Source organism: Cimex lectularius, unplaced genomic scaffold (genome assembly GCF_000648675.2).
Source record: "Cimex lectularius strain Harlan isolate CLEC.00 unplaced genomic scaffold, Clec_2.1 scaffold238, whole genome shotgun sequence".
Lineage (NCBI taxonomy): Eukaryota > Metazoa > Arthropoda > Insecta > Hemiptera > Cimicidae > Cimex > Cimex lectularius.
The window spans coordinates 655,739-672,750 of NW_019392823.1; positions in this window are offsets into that span (position 1 = coordinate 655,739).

Genomic DNA, 17,012 nt, shown 5'->3' on the forward strand with positions numbered 1-17,012 from the left:
TCAAGTGGTAGAGCAGCGGCGTATCAAGCCGAAGATCGTGGGTTCGAATCCCGCTCGTGCCATTGGCTTGTTTATCTCAACTAAAAACCTTAATCTCTGCCAACGTATGAGAAACGCATAATCCCTCTGGTAAACATCCATCTGACCTTAGATGCGTAGAAAACTTGTATCAGGTAGTGTATCTGAAATGTCTCTGCAATGTCTCGTATCGTTAAGTGTTATTTATTTGCTACAAAAGCTTGAATTTGGTTATTATCGACGGTTGACGGACGATCAAACAACTTACGGACGGGGCTTTCTTCTAAGACGTCATTAGCATACAGATTACCAATTTTCCTAACCGCCTAAGCAATGATAATAAAAAAACAGTTACAAGATGAAAATGCACTATTTTTCTTCCATTTTTATTCCGCAAAACATCTTGTATAAATACGAGATCTCGGACTAATAAAAACACCTGAACTTTTTATGGTATAGAAACAATAATTTAAAAAGCTAAGGACCTATTTTACTACTACAAGCCAATTCCTCCTGGAATTCAGACCCAGGACCCTTCCAGTGAAGATTCGCCGTGTCAACTCAAGCCTTAACTTATTTTATCTATTAGGTCAATAATTTGAAAATATTCAAAAATGATGTAGTAATAAATAATTCACACCCAACAACCAGAATAAAAGATTTGTTCAAATGATAAAAAATGGAATGAGATATAGGTTAGACCTTATGTATACGAAAAGTTTCATAATTTATTTACCTAATACATATCAGATTTTTTAATAAACAAAAATTAAAGAAATAAAATTATCCTAAACAATCAAGAAACGCTTGTTTTCCTTCTTTTGATATGTGTCCTTCTCGGACACCATTAAGACAGATAAGTCTTTCGATAAAGGGAATTTCTTTGTGTGTTTACCTCACAGATGTTTAAATGATAAAATACTAATGTATTTCTAAAAAGGTAATCATGATTTATTCCCCGGCTTCAAGGCTATCAACTTCTTTATCCAATCCAACTTTATCGGTAACCTTCTCGTGGTTTAAATTCTCACCGGTTCATCTTTTATCCGGCCATCGAGGCTTACCCCGATGAATTTGTTTTATTGATTTTGTTTGTTGTTTTCATTGCTGTTATTTAATATTGAATGGAGGAAGAAAAATATACTGAGTGCGCGCTGCGCGAGTTAGTGGTGATTGAGTTAAATAAAAAGTGAACATTTTAGAAAGAATTCTTATTTTTGACAAGTATTTTGGTAAGTAAATTGATTAAATGCAGTGATTTTTTTAGACCTGTTTAAACCTCTTTTGTCAAAATTAATTAGTATTAGTAATTTACTACTAATATTAGTAGTACTAGTACTAAAATTAGTAGTATTAGTAGTATTAGTAACAATTAAATGTTGAAAATTAAGAACAGTGTATTCTTGTGTACTATTTTGTACTTGCGTTGTTATATTACAAGTGCCATATAAACAATGGCCAAATATAAAATTTAAAGCTGGCTTGGACAATGGTATCTATTCAATATATAAAAGATTGAAGGGTGAAAAAGTTAGACTGACATTATCCCATCCCTCTCTGGATGGGTAAATGTTGCTAGGCCTGCCCTTTGCTATTAATCAGCCGTTTTCGCAGACCACTGTTAACGAGTCCATGTTTCGATTTTTGACTTGTCCATGATGGCGGGGGGTGTAGATAAAGGGTAATGTTAGTGATAAGGGAGGTCACCTTGGCACCGGCATGATAACGACAACAATGACAGCGGCTCCCGATAGCCTCTTATCTTCTCCAACAGCACTTGACAGCCAATAAGCATATAGCTTTCCTTTCGACCCCAATTCCCCGGCGGCACTTTGACAGGCGAGGCACCCCGACCGCACTTCTAATCTCACAACTTGAGAGATATTTGACTTGTTTGTAAAAAAAAAGAAAGAAAAACAATGGCGTTGAAGTCACTTCTTAATCGAAAACTGTCTTTTCCTATTCACACATTTTAGTTTAGTTCTAGTTACTTTTTGTCTATCGAATTTGAATATGAAATTGGTGTGATTAAAGCTTCTGAATTGACACAATTTAAAATTGAAATTACAATAAAAAAGCACAATACTGGTGTGTAATGAAATAAAATTATATAATATTTAAAATTGAGCAAATGAGCCCCACTCTAAAGTGTAATGTTTTGCCTCAGACGGTTGGAGTTTATATATTTTTTAAATTTCTATTTTATTTTATTTAGAGGAGAATCCCATAGAGTAATACATTTTTGTGACTAACATTCGCGACTAGCATAAAGCTTTACTTTCTCACTTATTATGGTATTTTTAATTTGATGTAAGCTAGAGAAAAACCAATCAATATTAAGCTCATTCCCTTCCAGCATTAGTCTGTTTATTGCCATGTATTTCAAATAGTTGGTTTGACTTGGTGTAGGACAAAAAGTCCTTATTATCCTCGAATTAAATTGAGGTACATGATTTCTTACACATTCAAGCAGCTTGGTATTATCCACTTTAGAACGAAGAAGTTATGGAGGAACATATCTTCCAAAGAGAGGATACCAATTTCATTCAAAAGTGGACCATACTTATGAGGTTCTCTTTTAATTTTTAATTTAAATGCTGCAATTCTTAAGAACTTTTTTTGGACTCTTTCCAGAAACAAAATAGGCTTATTGTACATAGGGGTCCAAACTATACTACCATATTCAAAGATTGGTGTCATATATATATATATTTGTATTGGTATATATATGCGTGCGTATGTTGTATTGTTTTCCCTTGTTGACATGTCTGCATATTATTAAGCAATTATTGTCACTAGTCGAATATCTCTTTTCATCCTTATTCTTCTTACATTTGGAGAAGTATGATGATGGAAAAACACATGACTACTCATGACCTATGAAATAAGGTAAATTTGTGTCATTAAGGGATGGTGCAACAATTGTTTCTGCACATTTACAGGTCTACTGCAAAGTTTATTTTTACCTTGTAGTCAACATAAGTCGTGCATAAGAAACTTGCACCATCTCGTGTTGCAGTTTGGTCGATTCAGCATTTCTCCATCTTCAGTAGTGGTGTTGAACAATTTATAAAAATAAATAAATTAGGAAACAAGCGAGACATGGCCTATTATCGGCAACGAACGATTCTCCAATCAACAAGTTAGGCTAATTTCTGTCAGTATAAACTACACATCAGGTACTCTCAGGAAATGCAAATTTCATTTGAAAATACGGTGAAAATTTTGATCCTTAAGGCAAAAAAAACGAACGCTTTGCGCAATGTGAAAGGCAAATTATCAGAAAATATCGCAGTAAATACTTTCATCGTTCCTTTCGAAGACTAAACATAACAGGGCACAATATTTTGTACTAATTGGCCTCGTTTTGAGGACCGGTATAGCAAGATCAACACTGTCCCGATCCTTATCCTGATAAAGGTTGCATCACATCTCTTTTGTCACACGTTTATTTTACATTAATTTGTTAGGATTTGTAAAGCATTTTTCAAACTGATTGAATTAGTTTAGGACTTATTTCTTTGAAACTGTGGTTTAAGTTTTTATTTTCAACGTGAAAACCATATAGTTCGACAGATATGTATGTGAATGAACCTTTTTAATTTATGTAATCAATAATATTTTACAGAACGTCTGAGTTTATTTTTACAACATTGTATCTTTGGGTTAATGGTACTATTATAAACATATTAAAGAAAAATAGTAACATTATCTTTTGTACCAGGCGGACAAATAGTGATAATAGTCAACATCATTAATTAAACATGATGGGCAATATTATACCACTTGATCTATCGTGACCTCGATCCATTCGGACACTAACTTCCCATCTCAACCCCACCTTTTGAATTTTTGAGATGGGAAGTTAGTGTCCGAGTGGATCGAGGTCACGATAGATCAAGTGGTAGAGCAGCGGCGTATCTAGCCGAAGATCGTGGGTTCGAATCCCTCTCGTGCCATTGCCTTTTTTATCTCAACTAAAAACCTTAATTAATTGAAATATATTAATTGGTCAAGCGGACCACGAAATTAGAGAATCTAAACTTTAGTGTTATTGTTTTTAAGATAAGTTCTAACTTTGGATTTCAGACTTTTTTAGACTATTCACAATTCTCTAACGTTAACAATTCAATTTTTATTTATCCTTTGTCTGTCAAACATTAATTTCTTTACGTTTGTATTTGTGGACAGAAGGGAGGTGAATTTTTGAATGTTTCCCCCCCTCCTAATTTTCGAATGTTAATTTTTTATCTCCACATTTAATGGAAGAATTTTAATTTTGATACGCATATTTTGTTTAGAAGATTCTTTACTTTTTATATAAGCATCATACTCTAAAATGTTACTGTTTTTGATCATTTTTTCAAGGTCAGTTATTTGTTCAAACAGAGGTCAAAAAGTTGCCATTTTTCGATACTATTTTTTGAAAATTTGTTTAGTTTTGTTTGAACCAATTTGTTTCTTTTTCTTTGTATATTCCGAAATTGTAGCTTGGGATTAAAAAAAAAAAATCAATCGCTAATTTTTGGCTATAATCGAATTGAACAAAACTTTACACCTTTTTTCTACGGAAATTTATTTCACCATTCCTTTTTTAAAAACACATTCCTTCCTGTGATTTTATTGTTATTAGTACTTTACACAAAATACTACTTTTAAGGAGAAACTATTTTCTTATTAAGCTCGAATTTTTACCATAACCAATAAAATAAAAACCATACATAAAAACGGTACACACAGATATTTTTTTCCAGTAGAAATTTGATAAATGATGCTTTTTAAGAAGGTATTTTTTGACACAAAATATACATAAAGACGTGCCTTAAAACAGCTTAAGGGATGGCGAGCTGCAAATTCATCAAAACAAGGTACACCAAAATACTTGATTCGCAACATTCAAAAAAATATTTTAAGCACTTCTAAGCTCAGAATCTCGCGGAATCGTGTTAATTATGTGCGAAAAGGGTTCGGTTTAAATTTTAACAAATAATTGCAAATTATATTTACTTCCTTATAGTTGCAAAGTCCTACATAAGTCGAGATTGTATTATTTTAGTATGGAATATTGAAGACTGATAACAGTGATAACTAACTATATATGGGATTATATCTTATCGAAATTTTTTTTTGTTCTGTATGTTTTATATATTCATATAATTTTAGTTTTAAACAATTTTTAAGTATTTTCTTCAGAGTTAATTCATATAAATATATTAGATAAATGTTAATAAGATTAAGATGAAATCGTCATAAGTTGTGTCGTTAAGGTTTATCTCCCTTTTAATGACATTGAATCACCTTTAGGGCTGGACAGGATGGGTCATTACGAAGGCTAAATGGGAATAAAGTTGTGGATAAATCGTCGTTCCCTATTTGATTTCTCCAGGCAGTGTGGTCGTTGTCAACGTTCGAACACACACAGATGACAATCAGTAATGCCCCCATTACTCGAAGCTTCCCTATCTAGTTTCTGAGACATTAAAATTCAAACTGAGAGATAGCCGGAGACCAAATGCATCTCTGCCATTCGCTGTTAAGGAGTTAAGAGCTTCGGTATCTTAACTTAGACAACGGAACGAAACTATTTTTCATGTAGAGGCAAACAACTCTCGAGGGACTTTCTAGGCTTAGTAGCGAGTCGGTCGGCATTGAAATAAGCCCTATTTTTCTAAATAAGTTGCGTCATTTTTTAAGTACAACTTAGCAATGGGGCTTTATCAATAGTGTAGAATCTCGCATAAATCATCTGCCTATAATTAATACGATTGAGGATCGTGGTAAATCTCTCTGCCGTCCTTCAGATACGAGATTGCACATTTTTAATTTTTTCCGTATTTTTTAAAGCTGAACAAAGGAAAGACAGCTGTAGATGTATATGACTGTATCAATGACTCAGAGGCGATAAAATATGTCAACTTGACAATGACCTGGTCTCGAAAGCCTTTCAGATAATATCTTGTCTGAGTAAATATTTAAGCGCACTTTAATTTAACTCGCTTAAGTTCCACACCTATTCTGTTCACAAGGGAGAACCTCCATGAATTATATCCTTCTCTCACCGTTGTTAATTTATAATAGAAAGCTTTAAATTATTCATTTTTCATTTTGAATCTTATTCAGTTATACGACAATCATCAGAAGAGGTTTGTTTTTACCAACACCACGATTATTTGGAAGGTAATTTGTGTTTGTTTACAAAATAACTTTTATAAAGTAGTACTAGTGTTTTAGTATTGTAAAGGGTCCAAGGGTCATCTACTGACACGTCAACTCCTCCCATGTGCAACGTGTGTAATTGTAAACAGTTATTGATAACTAAAAAACTTTTTATCTCAACTAAAAACCTTAATTAATTGTTATTGATAACGTGTTAAAATGTACAAGGAATATAGTTATTTAATACTGTACAGACAAGCATAAGAAACCAAAAGGTTCAATACATGAATCATGATCAAGAAATCGATCAGCAGTTGCGGAACGTCGTGATCTTTGGTGGTTCTTGCTCCATATACAACAGAATGATATAATTCAAGCTCAAAGTCAATTTTTGGCCTAATTCAAACAAAAAATTTTTAGCAGTGTCTCGTAAAAAGAGGTCAATACTTCAGGAAGTTATCTTACTTTTGGAATTGGATGAAACACGGGGACTTTATGGAATAAAGTTAAAGTAAACTGAAAAGTGAAATATCTCTGATACAATGGATAATCAGATTTTGGACAATAGAGACATTTTAATCCGATTTGAAATCCATAAGTATTGTCGTCAAGGGGCCCCTGCATATATTTTAGATCTAGCAAAAACTTTTGCTATTGCTGGACATTCATTTTAAATAGAACTATTAGAGAATGTTGGGCTTTTTAGAAATGAAATTAAGTGGTACAAATTATATCACGTGGTCAAATAGTAAAAATAGACAATATATCAATGGACCATTGAACGGAAAGTGGAAAACTATCATTTTCCGACTACACAGTTTTTCTCTTCTTCAATAATAGTCGTGGAAGTTTAAGGGAAAAAATAGAATAAGAAATAAAAATGAACGCACTGTTTGATATTGAATTATTTACCATTTATCTCAGACAGACAAACATTATAGACTTTTTTCCAAAACACAAAAAACGAAAATAATATCAAAATTGCTTAATAAATTGCTGGATTTTACTAATATGATAATTGCCTAAAGATAGATGAGATAGATTTCATAAAATATCTAGGTGTAATAGTGGATAGAAACTTAAGATGGACAAAACACATATCGCACTTAGAAAATTATTCTATATTTTTATTGGACTTGAAAACTTTCTCCGTATAAAGAAGCTAAAACTTATAAATTTTGTATTAATTCAAAACCAACTTACGTATGGCTTCATGGGAAAATGCTTATAATTACGTACATTCGCTATATAATAACTTAAAAAAACACCATTATTGAGGATTATTATTAAAGTGTGTAGTGTTTAGTGACGATTAGCCAATGAATATTGGTGATCGTGAGGTGTGGTCTGGTGTGACGTAGGTTTTAGAAACGTGTGGCACTCTCAACACGATATACAAGAATGGCACATCTGTAGGAAAACGAACACTTTGTGCCCTGAAGATGATCTCAATAAAGATCGAAACGTTGGCATGATAAAGAAAATGTTTTCTGAAACCTACGTCACACCAGACGATCTCCAAATAACTATTATAAAAAGTGGGTTGGTTAACCCCATCTAGAAGAATATCGACTAATCTGGGAATTACGTGACGTCTGCAGGGTATAAGTAAGTTATTAGCGAGAATGGTGGTTGCAAGAGTCTTCGAGTGGTAGACGTCATTTCTTCCAGCCCTTGGCAAAGGGAGCATTGCTCTAGCGTAATTCTTGACGTGGCGTAAGCCTTCAATCGGATCTCGCACCCAGAGCTTCTCTCCAGGTTAAAGGCTCTTCTCCCTTACCTATTCTTATTCTCCCACAAGTCCGATAGGTATTAAAAAGTCAGACAACGTGCAGCTCTTTCCTATTTCTTCCTTGTCGGGAAGTACAGCAAGGACGCGTCCTAAGTCCTCACCTGTATACAGTATACACTGCTGATTCTAAATCCTAACACATTTCTCGCTACATACGCAGATGACGACTTATCCTTTTTCCGCGTCAAAACCTTATGTCCTTTCCCGTTACACAAAAGTCCATAAGAATACACCCAAACCGAATTCGCCGTCTAAAATTATCTTGGCCAAGGATCCTACTTAACAACAACTAGGGTAGGTCGTGACTGGGTGATTTTTTTCTCCAGCCTTCACGCTATTTGAATTTTTGATATTATGTATGTGTATGCATTTTTTCAATATTAATTGTTTTTATCAAAATAATATTTACAATTTGTTTGTTGCATCTCTAGATACAAATTTCGCACAAATAAAATATTATGCTAATGTATTGAAATTATTGTGTATCGACTGGCTTAATTTGATCTGACTCACTTCTAAAAATGTGAAAAGTATTCTTTAAGTACGTACTCATTGTAGGTCGAATAATCAGGTTTATTATAACGGTGTGTTATTAATATGTAAATTTTTGTTAAAATAAAGAAAAGGAAAAAAAGTTCAATATATTTTTATATTATTTCAAATATTACACATGGACTACTTACAACACGGTAATAAATTTTTTAACCCATCCGTGGGTTTGGATTACTTCCTTCTAACATTGGCTAAATGTTATTTTTGAACCAGAATTTAAAAATGTCATTGTACAGATAATTTAAATTATTCTGTTAAATGCTGCGGTCAGTGATTGGCGTTTAGAAAATAAGAAAATTCCTCCTCTAGACATATAAGGATGTTAACGTATCCCCTCGTTGTAGACTCTGATAAATGCGATTCCCTAGTCAAATGTCCTTGGATCTCTTATCTTACGGAATCTTCCCCGTCTGTATCATCTTACAATATAAGTCATAACTTATCTCGGTCTTGGTGTGAGACATTTCAAAAAATAGAATCTGTCTGGGCCTTTTGGTAATTCTGATAATTTCGTATCACGATTGATAAACTGGGAAAAGGCAAGGCGTGTCGACTGTGTAATTTATTATATTTAACTTCTTGCTGTGGATTTTATTGTAAATATGTTATTAACTGCTAACTTTCACGAGGTGCTAACAAATTTTTTATATCGTTCATATTATGCAATGTGCACATATGCATGTATAATGTACAACTGATATCCTTCTTTATACCGCAATGAGACAGGAGAGAGGAGGAAGAGAGAGAGAGAGAGTGAGAGAAAGAGAGAGAGAGGGAGAGAGAGAGATAGTGAGAGTGAGAGAAAGAGAGAGTGGGAGAAAGAGAGAGTGTGAGTGTGAGAGTGAGAGAAAGAGAGAGAGAGAGTGAGAGAGTGAGAGTGAGAGAGAGAGTGAGAGAAAGAGAGAGAGAGTGCGAGTGAGAGAGAGTGAGAGTGAGTGTGAGAGTGAGAGAAAAAGTGAGAGAGAGATAGATAGAGAGAGAGAGAGAGAGAGAAAGAGAGAGAGAGAGATTGACTGACTAACTGACTGTGCTTTTCTCTGGCTTTTGCTCTTGACTAAGATATCTATAGCGGGGTGTCATGGTAATAAGCATGGATACGTACTTTATGTTTGTTAATGTTAGACTTGTGTTTGGGGCATACGACTCGTATTTCCCTATGCTAGCGGTTCTATGTTCGAATCCTGGCATAGCCCATGGCTTTTAAACGGACAATAATGTGCAAAAATATTGTAAAGTGGGTTGACAACTCGCCCACGGTCTGAAGTTAAACCCTCATATAAGAAAAACTTTTCTATTTACACGAGCTCTAAGGCGCTACCACTGTCGTCTGAGCCCTTTTCAAAGTGCACTACCTAGAAATTTTACATTATACAGACACCTTTAACTTCTATTTGAACCACTTAACTTGTGTTGTTAGCAGAGATCAATACGAAAGACGTGATGCCTGGGTTAGCACCAGGGTGAGGCAACACCCTGAGGCACAACTGTCAAACACAATTAATGTCCAGAATCTTTTTTTTAATAGAAATTATAAATGATCGGGTGAGTGTACAGTTCAATCCTTTTTAAAAAAGATGGTTCCTACACACATTAAGTAACATTTTCCGATAATTCACCAATGTATGGCAAACAACGGAAACCTAATGATTCATTTATGGTGGGGTGGCTGAGTCCTATTGTTGATTCTTTTAATTAATAATTAATTAATTTTTTATTCTTTTAACTAGTAACCTATCAATAAATATTTCTAGATACCCGTTGTATTTTGCTATGGTTTTAATAGTATCTAATTCTTTTTTATAGTTAGGAGGAGTTAATGGAAGTTTTAACATACCATCTATGAGCCAAATGAAACCTGCATCCTTTTGAGACAAAAAAACTTTTGAGAAAAAAAAGATCTTGTTTTTAACGTTAATTTTACATACACACGAGTACACATGCGATCCTTTGAATGTGCCATCATCTGGTAGATTTAGCACTTAATTTTTAGTTATCAGAGGGGTAAATTTTATCCAACGACCTTCTTAAACATTTTTGATTCTTGAAGTATGTGGGCTGAATTTACAAGATAGTTTTCTTTTCAATTTTTAAACGCGACTGCATAATTTACCATGGTATTTGTTGAATAAGAATTTTATTGTGTTAAAGTCAAGCGTTTTGGTCGTTAGCATTGAATATAAAATAAGCTTTAAACCATTATTTTTTAGAATTTTGTAATATTTTTGTTTCCCAAATCTTACAAATGTACGATAATGATTTCTTTAGTACGTTTATATTTAATCCCTTATATTTCGTGGTCCGATTGACCAAATAACTTCTTTTAATTAATTAATCTGTATGTAAGGTATTTGCTGAAATAAAAAAAGATAGTGTCACGAGCGGGATTCGAACTCACGACCTTCGGCTAAATACGCCGCTGCTCTACCACTTGAGCAATCTTGACTTGATCCACTCGGACACCACTTCCCATTTCAACTTACCTTTCGAATTTTCCCTCCTTTTTGCCATTTTTCAAATGTCGTGTAATCAGGATTCGATTCTCGGCGTCGAATGAAATGGCCACGGAGAGCTTTAGTGAAGATATACTTCGTTTTATTTATTAAATATATTTCGTGGTCCGGTTGACCAAATAACTTCTTTCAGTTAATTAATCTTTATGTAAAATATTGGTTGAAATAAAAAAGCTAGTGTCACGAGCGGGATTCGAACCCACGACCTTCGGCTAGATACGCCGCTGCTCTACCACTCGAGCTATCGTGACTTCGACCGACTTTTATTTATATTTAATATAAATATATTATTTAAAAACTCTTCTCTATCAACAAATATTATTTCTCAAATCTTTAGGTTGAACACAAAACCGTTGATATTAAAATCGAAAATATATTTTAAGATTTAACTAGAATGAGTGGTTTTTTCTCTTTTTAGAAATTCAATTTTAGACGTTTTAACAGAGTCAAAATTTCGGCTAAGATTAATTACCCTAGAGTCGGTGTTTTTAAGGTATAATTCATCATTCTGATGGTGAAGAAGGGAGGACATTTAGTGGGTCGAGTAAGATAGGGATCGCGTTGTTGGTGGAAGCTCCGTGTGTGGCTTACACAAGACAATGGGAGTCAGGAGAGTTGCCAATTAGTACTGGCACGACGCGGGCGAGAATTGTCCCATTAGTTACAACTACTGAGAAAACAAATTAGGGATAGGCGGGTGTTTCGCCACTATTCGGAGTCGAAAAAAAATTCAATATTGCTCTTCCCTACATTTGTTTCACTCTCCTCGGCCCTCAAGCCTTTTGTAAATGTAAATTTTCCAAGATAAAAGTTCCCTTATCGGAAGAAGCCTCCACACATACGCTGATAACACCCACATCAGATAGCGCTAATTATTACACATGAATAATTAATGTAATGGCCTACTGACGTTGATAACGATATGGATAATTTTTATCGATTATACCTCTCATGCGATTCAATTTTAATTTTTTCCTTTGTTTTGCGATTGTATAGTTATTTATCATACTATTCGAAGTTTATCGAAGCATTTATATTCCACGCACGTTCATACTAAAAAAATATGAGGATAAAAGAAACATAATATTGTTTAAAGAAAGCATACTATGTATAATATATGTGATAAATGATTTGCAACACAATAACAATGTTAATTACGACGCATTTAAGCGACATCAAAAATATAGCAGATAATAAATTCGCGAAAATGCTTTATTTAATTTTTTTAAACGGTTATGAATTGATACTAAATTCGTTTAATTGATATATAACCCGAAACGTGTTATATATTGTAGTGATTTTTTTATTACCCTTCTTTTTGCCTCAATTATAGTAATTGTTTATTAGCCAAAATGTACAAGGCACAAAGCAAAATAATTACCAGTAATATATTGGACTTTAGAATACCTTTACTGAGTTGTTGGTACGTCGGTTTTTCCTTTCAATTCGTCTTCACGGATAGGTCTAACGCTTGCGCCGTGTATAACGAGCGTACCACTTAGGGTTTGCAACGCGGAATTGGGTGCGATTTGGTACTCTTTGAGGCGCGTCTCGAGATGATTGGGTCTCTCCTATTTATACCCTAAAGTGCACTTACTTTTTGTCCGTAACACATCAACTATGGACCTTCTTGTCATGTTCTTGTTGGAAAGATACTCGGCACTGGAGTGTCTCGGGAAAAAGGGGGTGGTGTTGTCTCATTCCACCGACGTAAAAATCTGGAGAAGTAACTGAAAGTTGATCGAAATGTCCCAATGTCCAGACCTGACCACCACCATCGGAAACTCGGTAAAAATGCGATTGGAAATACGATTAAAAAGAAATTGAAACATCGGAGGGCTTGATCGTGGGAAAAGCTCTCACGAATCAAAAGCTCGGTCGATATGTGATCCTCGGAGGGCCTGAACCCGAGAATATCTGGGCCTTCTGTTCCGAATTTTCGAGGAGAGTTGTTTTATTGTATAGAGTACTGATAGTTTTGTTATTTTTTTGAACCTAGCGTATGAAGAGAGTAAATGTATTTATTGTCGTGAATGTTTAGTGTAAGAGGAATGATAATATTAACTGCCCCGTCGAACCTCATTCAGGTTAGTTATATAATAGGTGTAAAGGGTGATGGAGGATGTAAATATAAAAAAATATTTAAGAATGAGTAAGAGTGTGAATGGGTTTGGCACTGCATACGTTATGTGCTGAAAGGTACCTAGATGTGGAGAACATCCGGAGCCCAACCTCGGTGGCTGGACGGATGACCAAGGTCCGACACCGGAGTGCCAACACTCGAGGGGGGTGATGCCTGGTGAGGCCTGCCGGTAATTTGTAAATTACAAAAGCTAAAACTGGTGACCTGCGAGAAGAGTTTTTAGTAGGGGTACTCACGATCTTTGTGTTAACCCTGTTAACACTTTCAACCCGGAGGCCAATCGGCCGTAGACTAGCTGCGTTCCGACCCATTTTGACTTGTCTCGACCTGGCTCCATGTGGCGTCCGTCGGTACAGCTGGCTTGCTTCAATAACGTTAAATACATTTTTGTAAATCGGCAAATGTTTGCTTTCTGTGAGGAAAAATAATACCCTATTTTCCAAATTAATAAAATAAGGTAAAAGGTAAATGTAAGTGCTTAAATTAAAATTCAACAGTGTGATATTTTTTTATTTAGCGCTTAATTAATATAATTTTCTTATATTTATACTTAAAAAAATACGAGTAAAATTCAAAATAATATAAACAACTTAACAGATTACATTAATGATTATGCATAGGACCATTCTAAAACTTATATTACAAAACAACTAATAAAAAATAACAAAATAGTGTAAAAAATATAGCGTTTAACAAAAATATAACATATTAAAACAAATAACATATTAAAATATATGTTATAACACAAACAATTTAATAAAACTAGATTAAAATTAATAAAAATATTTACTTATTGATTATTTGTAGGTCGAGAGATGCAATCTGATGTGACGTAAGTTTTAGGAAAAAAAAATTTCTTTATCGTGCCAACGTTTCGATCTTTATTGAGATCATCTTCAGGGCCTAGAATTTATGAACATTGTTTAAATTGTACAAATACATGTAGGATGTGAAAAAAATGAATTTATACAATGCTAGAAAGTTTTATATTAAAAAAATTTAAAATATTTACATTATGCAAATTTATATAATATAAAATAATAAAATAAAAGTATAAAATTAATGTAATAAATATGTTATGTCCACATACAGCATTAGCTATATATGATTTAACAAAAATGTCAACATTAGTTACGTCAAAAAATATTGTATATTTTTCAGCGTATAAAACTTATTAACTGAAGAAAAAGAAAATTATAAATTTTTGTAGTTACTAATTGTTGAAATAGTTTTAGTTGTATGAGCATCATTTTTCTCTTCATGGTCATTTTCGTGTAACTCACTAACGGGTTCAAAATCATTGTCAGATTCTAACTTAGCACGAATTCCATGATCGGTCATATTTTTCAAATCTTATACCATTTTAATTATTTTTTGCTCCATGAAGTTACTTCTTTCTAAAAAAGCAAAGGACATCATGAAGAAACAAGAAATGATAAAACCTACTTTCTAATAAAAACATTTATAAACATTGTTTAAATTATACAAATACATGTAAGATGTAAAAAAATGAATTTATACAATGATAGAAATTTTAGACTCAATCAAAGTATTTGTACTCACTCAAATTGTTTGTTTTTTTCTGTGTAGATGTGTCATTATAATATCTCACTAGCGCTCTCAACACGACACACAGTAATGACACATCTACACACAAAAACAAATACTTTGAGTGAGTACAAATACTTCGATTGTGTCTAAAATTTCTAGCATTGTATAAATTCATTTTTTTCACATCCTGCATGTATTTGTATAATTTAAACAATGTTTATAAATCCAAGGCCCTGAAGATGATCTCAATAAAGATCGAAACGTTGGCACGATAAAGAATATTTTTCTAAACCTACGTCACACCAGACCGATCTCACGATTTCCAAATAATCATTAATTAACTGTCACTAAACACCACACACTTTTTCACAATATAAAGATTTCGTGTTTTTGTTTTTGTGTTGGCGTTGTACAATTTCGGAGTTGTACGCAATGCTTACCATTTTAAAGCGGAAAGAATTTACACAACCAGCTAACAAATGCGTTATCTCGGCCGATTTCCACATATCAATGACAGACTGCTTGCTGCAAAACATAAAGGGAAAATGAAACTAAAATCGGAAATGTTCTAAGTAATTTATTGCAGCCTGGGCCGTTATCAGATTCTACGCTCAAACCGTTTATAAATCAGCTAACAAGCACAATAATCAGGAATAGAAAAAAATTGTACGAAACATTTATTAAAAGAACGAATTAGCAAACTCTGCATTCGCCTACTAGAATATAAACAATCCCTAATGCGCGTTAATAACGCGTTTCAAACCGTTAATTAAAAAAGAAAACAAGTTTAAACTAATTAAAGATGAAAAAAAAGATTACTATTTTGTGCAGATGAGAGCGTTGTGCTCTTTTATATTTTGTTTTTAGACTGTTTCTGATATTCTTCTTTCACAGTCAATGGCCATTTCAAACTGAAAACTATAAATTTTAGATTTTTCCCACACTATAAAACAGAATAAAGTTAAAAGTGTGCTACTGCTCGAAATTTAACGGTTTACTTCAGAAAACGCTCCTCACGGTCGGAACACAATAAATTCCTTTGAGGAGGTGAAGGTATAAATGCAAAGCCCGGGGTTGCCGAGATAGCGCCGTGCACGATTCAACACCTCGTGAACCAAGATGGGATCTATCTTTCCAGACATCCCAAAATATATCGCAACGACTGGATCTGACCATCTGGGTCGAAATAAGTAGCGGCGTGAAACTTTGAGTCGAAAAGACAATGAAATTATCTGGAGACAAAACACAAATATCCAGTGAATTTTTAATATGTATCAATGTTTCCCTCGTTTTTATTAATTCCTGCCAGCCTTAAAAAAACTGCTTTTAGGCTAATCAGTTAATATTAATTTTATTTTGTTAAAATAATAGTTTTAATTAGAGCTAATTAATGATTAATACATACATATTATCCAAAGGATGAAAAATCCCAAGTTCTCCGTGGTTGAAATATTTTATTTAATTTTATCTATTACATGGATGTTTCGGGCTTATGACCCATCATCAGAACCTAAACATGGAATACCTCATGGTACAATTGCCATCCGAAGATACACACATTTACAATTTTTTTAATAAAAATAAATATACCCGGACTATGCCGTAGATACATCCCATTTTGGGGGAGATGTCGTCAAAACGGTTATAAAACAGGATGGGATGAAAATATATATGTATCTATGGCATAGTTCCGGTATATTTATTTTTATAAAAAAATTGTAAATTACTTATGTGTGTACCTTCGGATGACAATTAAACCATGAGGTTTTCCATGTTTAGGATCTGATGATGGGCCGTCAGCCCGTAACGCCATCTAATAGACAATAATTTGGATAATAATTCCTACGAACCGTGGATTTTAAGAAAAAGAAAAATACATATCTTTTTTGTTGCTTTTCTGATGGAAATCCTTGCGGGTAATGATGGAAAACTCAAAGTTTTTATTTCTGTGGGGTGATTAGTGAGCGTTAGTCGATAATTATTCAGAAATCGTGAGAGACCAGACCGCATCTCACGATTTCTGAATAGTTTTTATTTCTTTAACTCATCAAAATATGGTCGTCTTTGTTTATTTTTATGGATTTGTGGTTTCTACACTGGTTCATTTATGAATGAGGTTCAAATCCAAGATGGCTGTGAACTGTGGTTACCAGGTCGTTTAAATAGTATGCACTAGCATGTATATGTAGTATTTACAAACAGCTTTGTTGTCTTTATACATTTTATATTTTTTGAGTGGAGAGTTATTTAATTACATAACACGAAGTGGCTTTAAGCGTCTTAGAAGTCT